The 20,711-nt window shown below is 37.6% G+C and overlaps 3 long non-coding RNA genes across 7 annotated transcripts in view; 1 reads left to right on the forward strand and 2 right to left on the reverse strand.

Moving 5' to 3' along the window:
• Positions 1 to 20,711, forward strand: part of LOC136247206 (uncharacterized) — a 54,280-nt gene that overhangs the window by 25,208 nt on the left and 8,361 nt on the right. The window lies entirely within an intron of this gene.
• The window catches only part of LOC136247208 (uncharacterized), a 49,070-nt gene continuing 32,677 nt past the window's right edge, over positions 4,319 to 20,711 (reverse strand). For both annotated transcript variants that reach the window (XR_010697192.1, XR_010697191.1), the window contains 2 exons: positions 5,623 to 5,778; positions 4,319 to 4,589 (listed from right to left, as the gene is read on the reverse strand). This is a non-coding gene — a long non-coding RNA (uncharacterized lncRNA). The remainder of the gene's footprint in view (positions 4,590 to 5,622; positions 5,779 to 20,711) is intronic.
• On the reverse strand, positions 8,641 to 11,204 carry LOC136247209 (uncharacterized). 3 transcript variants are annotated; one of them, XR_010697193.1, is made up of 3 exons: positions 10,998 to 11,204; positions 10,679 to 10,886; positions 8,641 to 10,621 (listed from the first exon to the last, which is right to left on the reverse strand). It is a non-coding gene; the product is annotated as an uncharacterized lncRNA (long non-coding RNA). The 3 variants fall into 3 exon arrangements; XR_010697195.1 differs by having other exon boundaries at positions 8,641 to 10,292; positions 10,345 to 10,621; positions 10,679 to 11,204; XR_010697194.1 differs by having other exon boundaries at positions 8,641 to 10,292; positions 10,341 to 10,621; positions 10,679 to 11,204.

Here is a 20,711-nt window from a genome sequence, read left to right on the forward strand (position 1 = left end):
GCTACAAACAAATCTCCCTGTAGAGAGATCAGCTAGAAGAAGTTTCCTTGTATAGAGTTCAGCTACAAACAAATCACCCTGTAGAAAGATCAGCTAGAAGAAGTTACCTTGTGGAGAGTTCAGCTACAAAGAAACCATCATGTAGAGAGTTCAGCTGCAAACAAATCACCTGTAGAGAGTTCAGCTACAAACAAATCTCCCTGTAGAGAGATCAGCTAGAAGAAATTACCTTGTAGAGAGTTCAGTTACAAAGAAACCATCATGTAGAGAGTTCAGCTACAAACAAATCACCCTGTAGAAAGATCAGCTAGAAGAAGTTACCTTGTGGAGAGTTCAGCTACAAAGAAACCATCATGTAGAGAGTTCAGCTGCAAACAAATCACCTGTAGAGAGTTCAGCTACAAACAAATCTCCCTGTAGAGAGATCAGCTAGAAGAAGTTTCCTTGTAGAGAGTTCAGCTACAAACAAATCACCCTCTTGAAAGATCAGCTAGAAGAAGTCACCTTGTAGAGAGTTCAGTTACAAAGAAACCACCACGTAGAGAGTTCAGCTACAAACTAGTGACCTTGTAGAGACATCAGTTACCTTGTAGAGAGTTCAGCTACAAAGAAACCATCATGTAGAGAGTTCAGCTGCAAACAAATCACCTGTAGAGAGTTCAGCTACAAACAAATCACCCTGTAGAAAGATCAGCTAGAAGAAGTCACCTTGTAGAGAGTTCAGCTACAAAGAACCATCATGTAGAGAGATCAGCTGCAAACAAATCACCTGTAGAGAGTTCAGCTACAAACAAATCTCCCTGTAGAGAGATCAGCTAGAAGAAATTATCTTGTAGAGAGTTCAGTTACAAAGAAACCATCATATAGAGAGTTCAGCTGCAAACAAATCTCCCTGTACAGAGATCAGCTACAAACAAATCACCCTGTAGAAAGATCAGCTAGAAGAAGTCACCTTGTAGAGAGTTCAGCTACAAAGAACCATCATATAGAGAGTTCAGCTGCAAAGAAATCACCTGTAGAGAGTTCACCTACAAACAAATCTCCCTGTAGAGAGATCAGCTAGAAGAAGTTTCCTTGTATAGAGTTCAGCTGCAAACAAATCACCTGTAGAGAGTTCAGCTACAAAACAAATCTCCCTGTAGAGAGATCAGCTAGAAGAAATTACCTTGTAGAGAGTTCAGTTACAAAGAAACCATCATGTAGAGAGTTTAGCTACAAACAAATCTCCCTGTAGAAAGATCAGCTAGAAGAAGTCACCTTGTAGAGAGTTCAGCTACAAAGAAAGCATCATGTAGAGAGTTCAGCTGCAAAGAAACCACCTGTAGAGAGTTCAGCTACAAACAAATCTCCCTGTAGAGAGATCAGCTAGAAGAAATTTCCTTGTAGAGAGTTCAGCTACAAACAAATCACCCTCTTGAAAGATCAGCTAGAAGAAGTCACCTTGTAGAGAGTTCAGTTACAAAGAAATGATCATGTAGAGAGTTCAGCTGCAAACAAATCACCTGTAGAGAGTTTAGCTACAAACAAATCTCCCTGTAGAGAGATCAGCCAGAATAAGTTTCCTTGTAGAGAGTTCAGCTACAAACAAATCACCCTTTAGAAAGATCAGCTAGAAGAAGTTACCTTGTGGAGAGTTCAGCTATAAAGAAACCATCATGTAGAGAGTTCAGCTGCAAACAAATCTCCCTGTAGAGAGTTCAGCTACAAACAAATCTCCCTGTAGACAGATCCGCTAGAAGAAATTACCTTGTAGAGAGTTCAGTTACAAAGAAACCATCATGTAGAGAGTTCAGCTGCAAACAATTCTCCCTGTAGAGAGATCAGCTACAAACAAATCACCCTGTAGAAAGATCAGCTAGAAGAAGTCACCTTGTAGAGAGTTCAGCTACAAAGAACCATCATGTAGAGAGTTCAGCTGCAAAGAAATCACCTGTAGAGAGTTCAGCTACAAATAAATCTCCCTGTAGAGAGATCAGCTAGAAGAAGTTTCCTTGTATAGAGTTCAGCTCAAACAAATCACCCTGTAGAAAGATCAGCTAGAAGAAGTCACCTTGTAGAGAGTTCAGCTACAAAGAACCATCATGTAGAGAATTCAGCTGCAAAGAAATCACCTGTAGAGAGTTCAGCTACAAATAAATCTCCCTGTAGAGAGATCAGCTAGAAGAAGTTACCGTGTGGAGAGTTCAGCTACAAAGAAACCATCATGTAGAGAGTTCAGCTGCAAACGAATCACCTGTAGAGAGTTCAGCTACAAACAAATAACTTTGTAGAGAGATCAGCTAGAAGAAATTACCTTGTAGAGAGTTCAGTTACAAAGAAACCATCATGTAGAGAGTTCAGCTACAAATAAATCTCCCTGTAGAAAGATCAGCTAGAAGAAGTCACCTTGTAGAGAGTTCAGCTACAAAGAAAGCATCATGTAGAGAGTTCAGCTGCAAAGAAATCACCTGTAGAGAGTTCAGCTACAAACAAATCTCCCTGTAGAGAGATCAGCCAGAATAAGTTTCCTTGTAGAGAGTTCAGCTACAAACAAATCACCCTTTAGAAAGTTCAGCTAGAAGAAGTTACCTTGTGGAGAGTTCAGTTACAAAGAAACCACCATGTAGAGATTTCAGCTGCAAAGAAATCACCCAGTAGAAAATTCAGCCACAAACAAATTGCCCTGTAGAAAGATCAGTTATAAGAAGTTACCTTGTAGAGAGTTCAGATACAAAGAAACCATTCTGTAAAGAACTCAGCTGCAAACATATCTCCTGCACAGAATTCAGGTACAAACAAATCACCCTGTAGAGAGATCAGCTAAAAGAAGTTACCTTGTAGATAGTTCAGCTACAAATAAATCACCCTGTAGATAGATCAGCTAGAAGAAGTTACCTTGTAGATTGTTCAGCTACAAACATTCACCCTGCAGAGAGAGCAGCAAGAAGAAGTCACCTTGTAGAGTGTTCAGTTACAAAGAAACCACCATGAAGAGTTCTATGATAAATATATGTATTATAAAGTCCCAAAGGCCGGCTTTGGGGTATGCAAATACAAAAAGAAATGAAATCTAAACCAAAACAGCCAAGCTGTAAAAAAAGTGTGCGGCCCTCAAAAAGGCTATGGTGAAAAAAGATGTGAAATCCAAGGTGGCGGCCAAGAAATGGCTGTGATGGTAGGTTAATGGTAAAAATTTTAATAACGGCAATTTAGGTGAATTTTTTTGCCAAGACCAAGTGGCACAAAAATTCACTTGAATTGTCGTTATTAAAATTTTTACCATTAACCTACCATCACAGCCATTTCTTGGCCGCCACCTTGGATTTCACATCTTTTTTCACCATAGCCTTTTTGAGGGCCGCACACTTTTTTTACAGCTTGGCTGTTTTGGTTTAGATACATACTTACAAGATGACTATGCAGTTTTGTATCCATAACAAAATTTATGTTTGGTGGGATTATTTCACATTGCCTAAGTAGCCTTCTTACCTTCAGTTTCCAATGGTAAAAGCTGCAAACAAAGTACATTTTGGTTATTGCAGATGAATATGTGACAAAACCACCCAAGTCCCCAAAACTAACACAGACATTTTGTCAATCTCAACATCATTACGGATAAGGACCATACAACATTATTTCTTAGAAATTCAAGTCATATAATTATGTCTGTCCAAAAATTTTACGAGACAACTACTGGTCAATATGAATCATGAATCAGTACCACTTGAATCATACTGAATAGCTACTGCTAAATGTATAGCCATCTGTTGTAATGTATTGTGGGTTTGAGTTTTGTGGCATTATTGTAACTTTATAGAAATATTAAATAGAAATTGCCTCTCAACTTTTGGTTGTTTTACTTAGTGATAACTTAATTTTCAACTAGACATTGTGTAGTCTGTAGTTGGAATCCTGGAGTAGGAGGGATTTTGTTTCTTCATTGGCTCAGTTTTTTGTTTCAGCTTGTTAGCTATGTTAAGTATGTCAAAGTCTTTTATTTCTCTTTACTAGGATACGTAGGTATATAACTCAAAGGCTGCAGCACAAGTTGCTGTCAGACTTTCAGTGTTGGACATTGTAAAGCAGTAATAATTTTGCAAAAGATACTAAAACGGCTCTTGTCTTCTTTACTACTGAGATGCTTGTATACCATTAAGGCACTAGAGTCCTGTGCAGACAAATCTTCTTGAGGCAGGTCTATATAGTAACCTGTCTGAGAGAAGGCTGAACCTAAAATCTCTAAGCAAGAAAAGAATATGCAGTTGAGTATTCACTTCCCACATTTTGCATACGCACGTGTGCAACCACCCACCCACCCACCCACTAACACACACACACACACACGCATGCACACTACACACTGATTCAGACATGCACGCATACAGCTTGTTAGATGTTTCACTGATGATGTCATTTACAAACTCATCTCCTGAGTAACATGAACTAGGACTATACGTATATTGAAGCAGTTTCAATACTAACAAAGAGATACACCTGTTTAGTCTTGCGGCTTACTTTACAGTGACCAAGACTCTTGGTACATTGGTGGCAGATAAGAGGTACTTCTTACTGAACATATACTGTCAGCCATGTACTGTATGAACATTCTCCTACACAAACAAAGATATAGTTCATAAACACATTTAAAATAATTATAAAAACTTCACATATTACATACAACTTTTAAACAATCACGTATCAAAAGTGAACATGATTAAAATACAGATCAAGTTTTCTGACTAGATCTGACTCTACTGACAGGCTTATCTCTCTCAGAGATCCTAGTCTTGTGCCCAGATTACTTTTTTCCTTTGGTGTGGGGTGGGAAAAAAAGGGTTAGATGGATCTCCAATAACAGTTTTGTGCAACTGAACTTTCAAAATCTGGGAGTGTTAAATTGCTATTGAATTGGAACAAAGGCCAACTAACAAAGTGAGAATGAAGCGAAGTGGTACAAGTACGAACCGTGTTCAGCTAGTGAGGCTCTGTCTGTGCCAGACTGAGCAGTGGCCAAACAGTAACACTCTAAGTATAGACTCTTCTGGTGGTGCGGGTGTGGATGCAGAGACTAGTCTAGATAGAGAAATGTTGCTGCTTATGCCTTGCAAGTTTAGTGAATGCAAAAGGAAAATCTCCTCAGAAGAAAGTGCTATGTGGAAAGTGACAAGCAGAAGTACAAAAGTTAAAAGAATGCTTTGCACAAGAAGGCTGTGGGGGACTGGAGAATTTTAGTATGGATTTAACATTATGCTATGAGTGTATGCAGAAACTAAAAGATTTGATAAGATTTGAGAATGAAAGTAAACAAATCAGAGCTAAAGTGTCATCTTTCATTAGCAATTTACAGGCAATGGCATCATCTCACAAGTGAACACATGCATCGCAGCAGCAGAACATTCGTTGTGAGTAACTTTTAAGCATGAAAACCTGCATGTGATGTTTTTAATGATATATAGAGTATGAGATGTTGCACTGATCACAGAACAACTACAGGTGGTGGAAGTTCAATGATGTCCAGTTTTTCTAGAGTGTGTAGTGGTTTTCCATCACTTGTTGTAAGTTTGATTAAATGTAGATACATAAAGTAAGATAAACTATATGTTCTTAAGCCAACAACAGTTTCAATAACAGTTACTGGCTCACCTCTGATGTTTAGCTTCCCGGCAGTGTACAGTGGGTTTCTGTCATTTGTTGTGAGTTTTTATTTCATATATGAAGTGACATCATAGCGGTATGCTAGACAGAGTTATCCATCCTTTACCAAATCTGTTGTGGATTCTCATCCTGATAATGTCTTGTCTGTAATAGGGAGTGGTATTAAAAATGAATCCAGTCATATGAGTTCTACCAATCTCAGAACTATAATATAAAAAGACGGAGGAACTACTCAGATGTTTTCTTGGGATACTATCTGGGGTGATTTAAAACTACACATGCCTATGTTCACATCATTTTGGAGTCTTTTTAAACTAAAGAATATATCCTTGTGAACTGTGCAGTTGGATGCATGCTTTTGAAGAAATGGCTTTTCTTCAACTTCAAAGAACGTTATCCACTTTTTTCTATGCTAATGGAGCTTTAAAGAAAGTGTGTACTTACCATGAGTGGGCTAGTACAGTACATTGATATGTTTATAATTGTATATATAGGTATACAGGTGTTTGCAACCGTTAATGCTGTGCCAGTCATATGAGGCCACCCTTGATACCATGGACAGAGAATGATAAAATACCATTGTTGTGGAAAATCAGTTAATGTAATACGTTCCTTCAACACTGGTAATTAATAATTTCATTCTTTATATATTTTATTGTTAATTTTTTTCATTGAATCGTATTGGTGCAGACTAATTTTTCCCCAACTTGTCCGATTCAGTTTCCGGAGTGAGACCTCTTTTTCCAGTCCATCATATACCCCTATTAATACATCTAATGATTGTGAAGCAGATCAGCCAATATGTAACCCTTTATTGTTGACAGCCAATATTCTAGAGGTGCTACAAGATAGTACACCAACACAACCCAGACCAGAGCTACTAGTGGAACTATAAGATGGTATATCTGAGCAACAGGGTAGTACAACACAGCCACAGGGTAGTACAACACAGCCACAGGGTAGTACAACACTGCCACAGGGTAGTACAACACAGCCACGGGGTAGTACAACACAGCCACCGGGTAGTACAACACAGCCACAGGGTAGTACAACACTGCCACAGGGTAGTAGAACACAGCCACGGGGTAGTACAACACAGCCACCGGGTAGTACAACACAGCCACAGGGTAGTACAACATAGCCACGGGGTAGTACAACAGCCACTGGGTAGTACAACACAGCCACTGGGTAGTACACCACAGCCATGGCAGCCACATTGTAGTATATCACAGCTATGGGACACTACATCACAATGACAGAGTGGTACACCACTACAGCTACCTGGTAGTACATTAAATCACAGGATAGTCCACCACAGCCACCAGGTACTACATCAGATCCACAGGAGAATATTACAACAGGGTCAGAAATATGACAGGACAGAGGATCCACACAACCGAATGGTACTGTAAACACCAATTGGCCTGGTTTCAAAATTGTTGGAGACAACATAGATAAGAACTTTTACCCATCATAGCAATTCAACTAATTCCATGCATGCATTTCAATTAGGGCTGGGACAAAGCTTCGAATGTTCGGTAGGTTCGAAGGTTAAGCAAACTTCGAATTATAAAACTATCCTTCGAAGCTTCGTAATGCACTCATAACCTACAAAAAGAATTACGAATAAACATTCTGTTCTTTATTGCAGCAGCTTATTCACCTTGCACGATCAATGTTCGTCTTGTCACCTGCCACGCCCATTTTTAAGCCAATGAAAAGTTATCTTTCTACAATGGTAGAAGCCTTTAATGCCTTATAAAGTGATAGATAATGCATGAAAAACGTCCTTAAAGCTATTAGTTGGCATTTAACTATGCATGATTGCAGTATAGCGGACACGCCCATTTGCAATCGCTTGATCACGTTATTCAAAACTGCTGCTATGCATTATCCAAATGCTTACAAACTTACAAAATAGGATTAGAAAGATAAAACTTAAACATAAATACAAGAAAACATACCAACACCGAAGCTTCGAATATTTTATTAGCGAATGTTCGAATATAAATTTCAAGCTTCGTCCCAGCCCTAATTTCAATTATGTACGCAGTGCATGATAGAATAGATTTATCATCATTTTCTGACATTGCAACATCTTCTGTTATTGAAATTGACAAGCTACTAATAAGCAAGAAAGACACAAAGTCATTTTTAGGTGATGCAGTTGTATTGCTAAGTAGGCATATGTTAGTTTATTGTAATGTACATAGTTGTTAATGTTTTTATAATTGCAGAATTCTGGTTTAGCACATAAAAGTGTTTTCTACCCAAAAGCAAGATATGCTGGCTCACATACCAAGCAACTTCATCGAGGAGACGTCAATAAAGTCAAAAGTGGTTAGGATATGTAATAGTTACTGAAGTATTAATACATAAAGTGGACATTGTTGTAATTTTTAGACAAGCAAAACACTACCTAACAGACATATAATATGCTATACATGTGTATTAATAGTGTCGTGCATGCAGTTTGCTTTTTGTGTAGGTACCACTTGGAGTGTTGCAGAGAAACGAAAATAGAATTGAGGAAATGCGTGAAATAATGGATAAAATTCACAAGTATGTGCTGTCCAGGCATGTGACAGAATTGTTTTCACTATTCCATGATGAATCTGATTTTGAGTATGATGATGAAGTTTTTTCACCAAACTTTACTAGGGGGTGATCAATTAACAGCAGCTAGAGCAAGAGGCAGCATTGCTGCTAGAAGGGACCACCAAACACGTCGAGAACGTTTACAGGGATTGCTACCAGTGGTAGAGGATTGGCATGCCTACTTAAGATATATATATACAGAGTATTATTCACTACACACTGCTGCAGTGCTTGCACATTGTTGGTACTTATATTACAATCTGCTAAATGAGCTGAATTTCTTGCTTTATCCTTGCAGGCTATTTGGAAACACTTTTTTACTCAGTCTTCCAGCACAGAGAAAGGTACAATTTAAAGTGCTCTTCTTAAATGTAGTAACTTCAGTGGACCCTGAGAAGAATATGAAGGGATGCGAGGACTTCCTTCTCATAGTGTTGCACGCTCATGTTGTCGCTGCAGGAAACAAACTTATGGAAAAAAAGCAGTATGACACTGTCCAAGACCTTGCAAGAGCCATACTTTGTAAGTTCACAAATTTTGATCCAGACAAAAAGAATTCACAAAATGATAGAATTCACCTGTATGGCACAGAGTTACTAACATTGGCCATTATTTGGCATTCCTTTGATGACTCCATATGAGAAGCAGATGGAGACAGGGTCCTCCTGTGCTGGAAATTTTTATTAGTGATTTTTTGAGCAAAGGGTCACAGAAACTATTGCAAAGAGGCTGTAACACTATTAATCCAGCACCACTTTTTGTTGTCAGATCGCAAAGCAGCACAGATGAAGTGGTCTCGTTTTATTTACACATCTGGAAAGCAAGGCTGTAATATACCATGTGACCTTCACTTAAAGCACCTCAACTGGTGCCTTAAGGGGCTGATAACAAAGTTAAGCTCCAATGCATCGGACAGTAGTAATATTATCTATCCTGTTAATGCTGTCAGTCGTGTTGCAAGATCTATTGGCTTGCTAAATGAACTGTAATTTATTTGAAGAACAGAACAAGCTGAATCTGGTAATCACAACAAGCCATCTCTAGAAAAAGACGTCAAGTTAATAGTGGATGTTCTCAAAGAAGTAGGTGTTTTAGACATTAAACAAAGGAGAAAACACCGGTCATTTTCAAAAATTGGTAGAATTTTACAGTAGTGTTTATCTGGATATTTGAAACCATGGATTTTATCAAAACTTGATGCTTTAATTTAATATGCAATATTTCAACACACAGTTACATTATTTCAATCCTGTACAATGCTATCTATTGCTTTGAACCTTCTTCACAGTCACATAAAGTACTACAAATGTCACAACACTTGCATTTTATACAGTCCGGTTCATCAAAAAGTATAAATGATTGGAATAAATTACATCAATGACAGCTGCTGCTGTTCTCATAATATGCCTTCATGGACTGTTGCATGTGACGGCCGCCCTTTCTTCCACATATTAATAAAGCACGTGACAATTGTCTATCACGCCTTGCCCTTCCAATCTCTTGTAGGTACTGTTCAGGGTCACCAGGTGATCCCCAATGAATGATCTGGTGAACATCGGGACAATCAATGCCCATGCTGAATGCTGTAGTGGCTATCACTATTCGTAATTTTGATCCTTGCTTTGTAAACACAGCCAATACAGCCTATTTCTTTGCCACAGTTGAAGCTCTGGTATACATAGTTAGCAAACGGAATTGCAGGAAATTGGGATACCCTGCTGGTTCAGTTTTGACATCGCCTAGATGTCATAGCAGCCTTACATACAAGTTAGAACAATCCCGATATTTACCACAAAGTACTACAGTTTTTGGATAATTCATTTTTATCTTTATCAAATCACCTGCTATCACTGCACTCAACTCGTCCAGTTTCATGGCAGGTATGACAAAAAAATATATTTGGTCTATTTGGTGATAAGCCAACAATGACTGGATTCTGCAGGTACAAATGATCCTTCACAGCTCGTAGAGTGAGTAGTAGTAGCTGTCAGAGCCAAGATATGGACATGATCTGGAATAAGGCTTCGCAGCTCGCCAATTTAGTACGGAAATCATCATCGCTAGATAAAATCAAATTCACACTAGAGTGTGCATAAGTGTATACGTACCTACCAAGTCTTAACACAATGAGCTTCATCCACTGCTATACCAATCAAGTTCCCTTTATACACTGGTGACAAAAGCATCTGACGATATTTAGGAATGCTATTTTCTGGACTAACATACACCAGTTGGGTTTCTCCCTTAACTATCTGTTTGCATGCTGCTTTATCCATTTGTGATTGACCAACAAAGTCTACGCTCAAACCTGCAGAGTGAAATTTTGCTGTTTGATCCATCATAATAGCAGATAAAGGGGAAATGTACACCATTATACTTCTTTTTCTGTCTGTACAATTGAGTAAGCAGTAAATTCATTATTGATACCAGCAACCAGTCCACCTACCTCAAGTTTCATCAAATACACTGGGTAAAATAGCATAGATGATTGATTTTCCATACCCAGTAGGAAGGGAAACGAACATGTCGTTTCCAGAACAAAACTTCACCACTGCTTCCAATTGTTTTGGCTTCAGATTTAGCCCAATGTCACTCAAAGCTTGATGCATTGCTTCTTGTAGGCCCATAGCCGCCGAGTCACCCATGGCCATCCCCTGTAGACATGGAAAGAAGTAGCTAGATAATTAATAATAGGCAAACAAAAGAACAATGCTAGGACCAGCTGGTACTCCAAGCATACATGCACCGTTTCGCTTCATTCTCACTTTGTTAGTTGGCAAATCAACACCAATTTAACACTCCCAGATTGTGGGAGTTCGGTTGCACAAAACCGCTATTGGAGATCCATCAGACACTTTTTTTCTCACCCCTACACAAGAAAAAAAGCAGTCTGGGTACGAGACTACAGAGATCCCAAGAGGGATAACAGCTCAACAATAAATTCATAGTTGTATTTCAATGCCTGAAGATCATGTGGCATTTTGTTTTACACACAAACATGCACGCACGCACATGCACACACACAATGATAATACAGGAACATGGTAATGACTGCATCATTCATAAAATGTGACCAAATTCATCATTGCATGCACAATAGTATTTATATAAAATGCAACGGTTAATAAAGTTCCTCAAACATACGCAAGTTTTTATCACCTCAGCAGTCACTGAGTGAATAATAACACTCCAATCAATAAAACTAGGGTATCTTCACTTGTCTAAGGAAATTTGAAAATCTCTGTACATGAGCAGGTTCCTGGGTTACATTATTATATTTGCTTGTGATGGATGAATTTACCATCAATCAGTGAACATGCCTTCCTTCTCAAACACACATACATATATTGGGCAATAACTATACTCACAAATCCATGGTGAACGCAACGAGCCAAGATTCTATTTATTTTAATTATACTGGACAGCCAGTAATCACTGATATGTCAAGGGGGGACCAGCCCCAAGAAAAATCAAATACACAAGTACAGATTAGCTAACTACTTACATACATGCAATTACATTAACTACAAATAAATCGACTGATTCCAACTCAAGTAAATGGTGGGGTAAGTGATTCCATTCATCAATTGTTCTTGGGAAATAACTAAATTTATATGAATTAGTGTTTATAAATGGTATTGAGAAGTGTAAATGATGGTAAGATCTAGTTGATTGCAATAAAGTTTCTTGATTATAATGATCTGGGATTTTTAATCCTGATGTATGATGATTCAACTGTATGCACTATAGCACTGGTACAAATTTATGAATGTTTACGTAAATACTTGTAGATTATTTCTTACTAGATTCTATACGAACTGATGTCATTTGCTCATCTTTCCATCCAGTGTTGTATCACCTACACTACTCAACTTACAAAGCTATGTACATTCCTCTCAGAGAAACAATAAAATGAACTTAGAATATGTAGACACTGATGGTTTTCTATTCTAACCTTAGGTCATGAATTATGTATGAGTTATACATGTGTACAATACAAAAGGAGACAGCAAGGATTACATAAAACTATTTCTAAAGCTTGTTGTGTATGGCTAATTGAGTACAACATAACTTCATCAGAGAAACTCATAAAGATACTTGGCAAAGCAGTATTACAACACAACCCTTCTGCGAACAATAATAAGCAAATCGAAAATCCAGAAAAGTTAAACTGTTCGAAATGCATCACACCTACATACAAGTTAATGTTGAGCTGCTTCTAAAAACCAGGTACACGCCAATGCAGGTATGCCAACCAAAATTTAATACAGGGTTTATAGAATGCTCATGCTTAACAAAAACGTTCCCTGTAACACAAGTGCAGGTGCGCAGACATAAAAAGCAGAAACACACATTTTTCAGAATTTCAGGAAGCCAGACATAAACACATCTTGTGGGAGTGTTTCTACAAGTGTCCTCAGGTTTCTGAGGAAACTTTCCAAAAATTCATGATGAGACTTCGCAGGTCAGATCATGTTTCACAATACCCATTCGGTACACACAACATTGCCACTAACCAATATATACAACTGCTTAAAACATTTGATTGTGGGATTTAGATTAGTCATACTGTACAGTTGTATAACCAAACTAGAATTACAATTCCACGGTAGATATATATTTTAAAATGTGTGCATGTATATTTGTGCAGGTATGCATAGCGTACATGTACATACGACTTGTACAGAGGAGGTTGGACATGCACACGTGAGCACATACATTTTGTACTGAACATTTAATCAAGCGCTCACTAAAGCTTTCAACACCATTCAAGAGTGCACTTCAAGTTTAGTCTATTCAGCCGGTCTACCCGATTCAACCCTACTACTCCAGGCACGTTAATCACTCTTGAAATCTACGGTGATCACGTGTGTAAGTGTTTGAAGGTGGAATTAATGTATAATACTATAGGGACACCTTATGTAGCACAATAATTGTTGAAGAAAGCAATGTGGATAAATAACATAGCCTCCTGGGTATTGAAAAAGAAAAGCGGATGCCACTAGCTTGGCCTCACAGAGAATTAGAAACTCGCACTCACCTTGCAATATGACTTTGCCGTTCATCTTAAGAAGCACAAAGTAACATGGTGTAGATATAGCTAAACATTTCTTCTATCACTCCTCATCACATATTAACAGTAGTAAATTTTATAAGCACTTATATCGTGTCCAACCTTCTCTGTGACTGTATGTATTGGGTTAAACTTTATAATGTGTGTCCAGATTTAAATATTCATTAGTTTTCAGTCACTGTCTTCGAGTTTGCTTAAGACAACGTTAGAAACAAATTATCAACTAACTCAAACGTCAGGTAGGATGTTATACATAGATTTTGAGATAATTTTCTATTTGTGATATTTGATTGTGGGATTTGATTTTATCAGGTATAGTATATTACAGTGTGTCTATGGGTAGCAGATAACCAGCACATACGTAAAAAGTATACAAAATGAATACTTAATGCTTTTACATGTGTAGAAATCAAACCAAAAAAAAGCAATGGGATATTGTAATTTATTTGAACCAACTCACGTTCCAGCTATATGTATTATAAAATTATAGAGCAATTCAAGCTCTACGAGACATCACTATATTTATGAAGTTGGACTTATCATACGTACTCATGTAGGGGTGGTGGGAAAAAAAGATAGCATGTGCAGTACATTAATGTGACGATAAGGTGTTTTGCAATTGAATTTGTCCCATAGGATTCGTCACCTTCGCAGTAGAATTTGTCCCATTTGCAATTGAATAGACTAGTTTTGCAACTGAATTAGTCGCCTTTGCATTAGACTTTGTCACAATTGCAAAAGAATTCATCATAATTACATTGACTACAGGAACCAGGTGCTCATCACATGGTGAATCATTTTCACCATATGTGGAGAATACTACTTTAGACACTGGAGTGTAACTGATGGTTATATGCACTGTCTGTCAAGTTTAGCTTGTTCATGAGTGACCATACCCATCGCCAGTGGCGAAGCATGGATGTGAATGGTGCTGAAGAAGCCATAGCAGAAGAATTATCATCTTATAAAGAGTTGTTTACAATAGTTGTACTTCAACAAGATCATGAAGCAGCTGCTACATCTCGTTTTTGTGTTTACCACAACTGCCACTCTTGTTACAGACCAATTATTGTGCAAGTGTGACGAATTATAATGCAAAACCGACGAACTCAATTGCAAATGGGATGAAATCTACTGCAAAGGCGACTAACTATACTGCAAAGGCGACGAACTCTACAGCAAACGGGACGAATTCAATTGCAAAAAACCTGTAAGATCATCCACGTATGTAGCCAAAACATAGAAAACACTACAAACAAGCCGTGTAAATAGCTGAGTCATCTGATTAGAGGAAGAGAAATATTATCATTTAAATAGTCAGCCTTAGCCAATATCAAGCTATGCTTATACGTATGAAGGCAATAGTAAATCAGCAAGTCAGCCAAAAATTCCACCAACAACTTTTTTCATGGTGACATACGTATTGGAAGTATTTCTCACTGAAAGCACTTTTGGGATTGGTTATACCAAGAGTTAATTATAAGAGAGGAAAGTGTCTAACGCTGTATAGGCCTGTACTGGATGATTGCGCAGAAGTTAAATGGCTTCCTTTCTGTGTAACGTATAGGGTTCTAGTGTTCGTTCGTTTCCTTACCGCAATTAATTTAGCCGCACCGTGATGAATCCTCAAGAATTTTCGAAGACTGAACTAAACACTGAGCTGTATGTACAGGGAACAGTGCTCCTTCAATTGAAGAATGCTCAAAGGTAGGGTAACATGGCGACGCAGTGAAAATTTGAAGCAATACTCCGCCTTTGGTTCAGTGTTTATTGGTTTCTCAGACACTCTCCCCCAGAGTTATCTTCGAGGTTAACAGCCACACTTCTTTACGCAACAGAGCGATGCTCTTCGTGGTGAACTTGAACATCGAGTTGAACGCACGCCCTTGTGTCTGGGATAGCCTTTGTGATTAAATGCGAAAATATACTAGCCAGTCTGTACATTATGCGGAAAAGCCATTTAATTTCTGCGCAATCATCTATTACAGGACTATACGGCGTTAGACACTCTCCTCTCTTATTATTAACTCTTGGTTATACCTTATGAATACTACCAAGGTTCTTTAAAGGCATTGTGAATGGTTATTTTTTTTCCGATTTTACTATTTCAACACATCATATCTTGCCAGAGCAATACATTACACTAGATTTATCTTAATACTTTTCTGATAGTCACTGAGTGAAAGTGTAAACTTACAGAAAACATACATAAACACACATATGTGATCAGATCTAAACAACTTGGTGTGCTATTTCTAAAACCAGGCACCATGCAGCTAGCTAACTCATCTGGAATTAACCAACTATGTATTACTATTTCATTAAGTTGTACAATAATGCACAATACTATTATTTTATTGAATTTTTTGGATTTTGAAATTCATAAATTTTTTTTAATTCTTCAATTCTTTGCGTAAGTTAATATAGACTTCATTTCGCTTTACTTCTTGCGTAAAAGCTGCTTTTACCATTACTGTAATGATTTTGCTCACGTGGGTGTGTACGGACAAACATAGATAGGTACATAGGTACACATACACACACACACACACACACACACACACACACACACACACACACACACACACACACACACACACACACACACACACACACACACACACACACACACACACACACACAGAGGTTTTCATGAAAACAATTTCAGTAAACCAAGCATGCACCTGGTTTAAAAAATTATAAAAAAACTCTACATACTGTAATATGTATACGGATTTATAGATAAATTTTAACCCTTAAACCTACGTACAGAAAATTATTGGGAAATACGTGTTTACACAATATGGAACCGCATGGTGGCACTAGGTAGAATAATTTAATTCTTATAGCCTACAACAACACTGTCATTAATAATCTGTTCACTGGGCTACTTGGAGAAGGTTAAATGAACACTGTAACTACAGTGGCTCACTTGTTATGAAGTAATGAACAACAGCAACTTGTGTCTCCATGTTTCCAAATTCTAGCCGCATGTTTGATTTTGATTGTGGGTTTACTCATGTGAGTCGTATACGGTATGACGGAAAATTTAACAGCAAATGGAACAGCCCCTGTGATATGAGTAGAAGTGTACTGATAGGGAAATTTTGAACCGATCCGATATAAACCGATATACTGAGCAGTGTACAATATAAGGGAAAATTATTGCTCGGACAGAATGGCCAATCAAAAGTAAATTTGATTGGCCATTTCTGAAATTGCATGGCCATAAGATAGAGGTGTCCTATCCTAGTGTGCGAAGCACACCCCACAGTGTGAAGCACAAGCCTTCTAGGGGGTCTGGAGGCATGCCCCCCAGGAAATTTTTGAAAGGATCACTCTGAGATTGAATCTGAGACCACTTTCAACTACTTATCACTGAACTTTATGCACATGGATTTTACAGAGAATTAATTATTTATTAGTAATACATGTACAAAATTTGTGTTGCTGCATACATATTTTACAAAAAAAAATTATGAATCAATGTATTGTACAGCCAGTTTGTAGACTTAGCTAGGCCATAGATAATAGGTAAGGTATATATTATCTATGGCTAGGCTAAATGCTTTGTTAAAAGTGGTGTTGAGTCAGCACAGATTGAATTATCAACTAGCTATTGTTAAAGTTTCTCTTGTGAATAGCAATAGATCAAAACTCGAACTTTTTATGTGCAGAGCACTTTTATCACGTGACTTTCATTCCACTTTCTCCAGCCACTGCATCTCTACAGATTATAACCACGAAATGGCCATCTTATACTTAATATCGTACCTCCACTTCGCAAACATTACTTTCTTTTCTTCTCTTGGAAGGCACCACTCGTGTAGTCAGTGTAGTGATGGCTTCTTCACAACATCGACAGTAACCCACAATCAATAATTTGGGTAAATACGAGGTGCAGTGCTCTAGCTTACGCATGCGCATCGAGTCGATGTTTCAACGATATCGAGACTTCACGTAGTGATTAAATAGCTTCGGTAAGGAAAGTTAACGATACGACAATAATAAGAACTGTAATATTACATGTTATAAAGACTAATAATAAAGAATTACAGTTGTAAAAAATTTGATCGGCACAAATGGCCGACCAACCACTACATTTATCAGTCAACAGCATCACTTGGTCGGAAAATGGCCGAGGGCCGACTGTTATGTTGTACTCCACTGAGTCTGAACACCGATACTGATCCGATATACCGATATAACTAAGTGTACCTATTTATAGTTGAGGAACCACAAATGCCATGTTCAACTTTATTTTAACTACTGAAGAAACTACTGAAGACGGATAAGTAGAATTCTAGGTAAACGGGAACGGAACGGAAAGCGGGAACGGAAATGACCAACGGAAAATACCTGATGAAGGCTATCATGTCAATATACGGGTTAGATTTTACAGCATGATGCTTCTTTGTAACATTGTTGGACCCTCCGCATTGTTCCGCTAAAACGATCGAAACTCTCTAATAGAGCAGTCACTGTCCATTAAAATACTCTAATAGAGCAGTCACAGAATGTTTTGCAAACCATGTATCTCACCAGGGGCCTTTTAGTATTGAAAGCTGGAGAATCATTGTACTATAGCTGGCAAATTTATTGAAGTTTAAATCCAGTTTTCTAGATTATGCAAGTTTAATGGTTAAAAATGAATGAAGAATGGATATCATTATTTTTTCTACTCAAATGGAGTTCAAAAATCTTTGTTTCGGTGCAGGTAACATGGAATATAAGCATTTGCTTATGTTGTGTTGGAACAATAGTAAGCTGTCCATGTTTCTTCACTGACTTAAATACCAGTTACCAATCTTTCAGACCACTAGTATATGTGCAGGTGTACGCCACCTCCCTTGTTTTACTGCTTTCTATTTCTATGTTCCCCATGCCATAAATTTAGTTTGGATATAAATGCACTTCTAAACTATCCATTACTGAGAGGTGTAGTGGTCATAATGCTTTATTGTCAGCTATGCTCAGTGCATTACACAATGTTCAAGTATGACAACATATTCTACAATCAATCCAGTCATTCCTGAAATATGGAAGATAAACATGATAACCAGTCCACAAGGAAGTTTTAACATGTTACCACAAATCAGTACCTTGCTCTATCGGCAAAAAGAAATGAGACACAAATGAGGACAAAGGTAAGTCCACGATGTTACGTAACATTGTGCACATGCCAAAAGAGACCTACAAGGCTGAAGCGACATTTAGGAACGAAAGGAACGTTAGTCAGTCAGTCAGCAGTAAAATTCCACTCAACTTTTTAAGATTTTGTACTGTAAGTGCTTTGGACCATACTGAAGACACTTTTGGACTTTGTGATACCTCACCAATACTGCCAAGGTGTTGTAAAGCTGTAGGCTACCAATATTCTTTTTTTTTTTTTTGTGCAAACCTTCATGACACAGTACTACCAAGAGTTAATAATAGTGGAGGTATGCAATATTGTACTGTATTCCAAATAATACGTACAGTCGGGTTCAGTCACATAAAGTATAATAATATTTCGGTAATCTTGTTAATATAATTTTCTGTAATGGCTACGGATTTACATGTTAACTAAGGTACATACATCCACCTTATTCTAGTACGTACGTATGTCAGAATGTCTAATTATTGTCTAAACAACAAGCACGTTCTAGAGTACAAACAAAGATGAGTATCCAAAGCATACATATAATTTTAGAGTCAATAAAACATCCCTCATACAAATTTATTGTGCATGATTCAAGTCATATAATCATGACTGTCCAAAAATTATTATTCCACTGTACGTTGCTGCTCAAAAAGGTCACAATTACTCTTCAATCTTCACAACACACTGATTATCTACAGCTTAATATAGGGTCACTTGTGATATTGTATTGTGGGTTTGGGTTTTAGTTGTCTTCTTTGCAAACAGATTCACCTTTTATCCATAAAAGTCCAGTAACGTATACGTGTAGATACATACTGTATTCTACACGTACAAATCCATTACATGTGAATGATAGCATAATATGGAATCCACACAAAGTCAACTCATACAATTTTATACGTACGTACAATACCAAAGAAGACAGCAAGAAATAAATAAAAGTATTTCTGTAGCTTGTTGCTGTGTATGACGTATAAAGATATATGGTCAAGCAGTAATACAACACAACCCTTCTGCAAACAATAATAAGAAACAAATCAACAAATTCAGAAAAGTTAAACTGTTCACAATGCACCAAAGACCTACGTACTAAGGAACACGTTGATGTTGAGCTGCTTCTAAAATCCAGGTACCAATGCACTTAATACCAGCCAAAATTTAACACAGGGTTTAAAGAACCCTAAAAAATCATCCTTGTCACACAATATGGACAGACATAAAACAATACAAACACACTCACACATTTTCCAGAATTTCAGGAAACCAGGCACACATCCATCTTGTGGGTGTAGTATACCTACAAGTATCCTCAGGTTTCTGAGGAAACTTTCTAAAAATTCATTCTAGATTTTGCCGGTCAAATGATATTTCATAGCACACATTCAGTACACACAACATTGCCACTAACCAATATATACAACTGCTTGAAACATTTGATTGTGGGATTTAGATTAGTCATACTGTACAGTTGTATAACCAAACTAGAATTACAATTTCACACATACACAAGTCATATGTACATGCACACTATGCAAACAATACATACCCACACACAAACGTACATGTACACATTTATAGAACAAACAAAGAGAGGTTGAGTAACAACATACAAAATGTGCGTCTTGCTTTAAACAATCATCCACTGCTTTAAAAGTATTTGCTTATGACTTTTTCAAACACACTTTATGTAACAACTTCATACAGACTGTAGGACCAGGTATCCTACAGATCTTCAGCACTTGTGCTGTAAAGTCTCAAACTATCAACCAATTCAAAGTCAGGTAGGATGCTATACATGGATGTCGAGTATTTACTATTTGTGATATTTGATTGTGGGATTTAACTTTTCAGGTTGTATCTACAACTATATTATGTTTATGTGCTGCAGACAACTGTCAGAATACAAAATAAATACCCAGGGATTTTTCTAGAAAATAAATTCAGGGAGGGCAATCCAAGTTTTTCAGAAATTGAGGGAGGGGCAGAACTTAAGTTAGGCTAAATCACCTGTTTACTCAGCCTGATTGAGGCAGAGTTCAGGAGGGGCAAAATCATTTTCAGGAGGGGCAAAATGCCTCCTTTGCCCCCCCCCCCTAGAATAATCCCTGAATACCTATGTACAATATACACAGAATACTCTTGTTCCATCTACAGCCTGTACACAAATAATAAAATTATAGAGCAATTTGAGATTATCCACATCCACCACCAAATTCATGAAGTAGAACGTATCAGGCGCACAGGAAAAATCGTAGCACATGC

This window comes from Dysidea avara, chromosome 2, assembly GCF_963678975.1.
Source record: "Dysidea avara chromosome 2, odDysAvar1.4, whole genome shotgun sequence".
NCBI lineage: Eukaryota > Metazoa > Porifera > Demospongiae > Dictyoceratida > Dysideidae > Dysidea > Dysidea avara.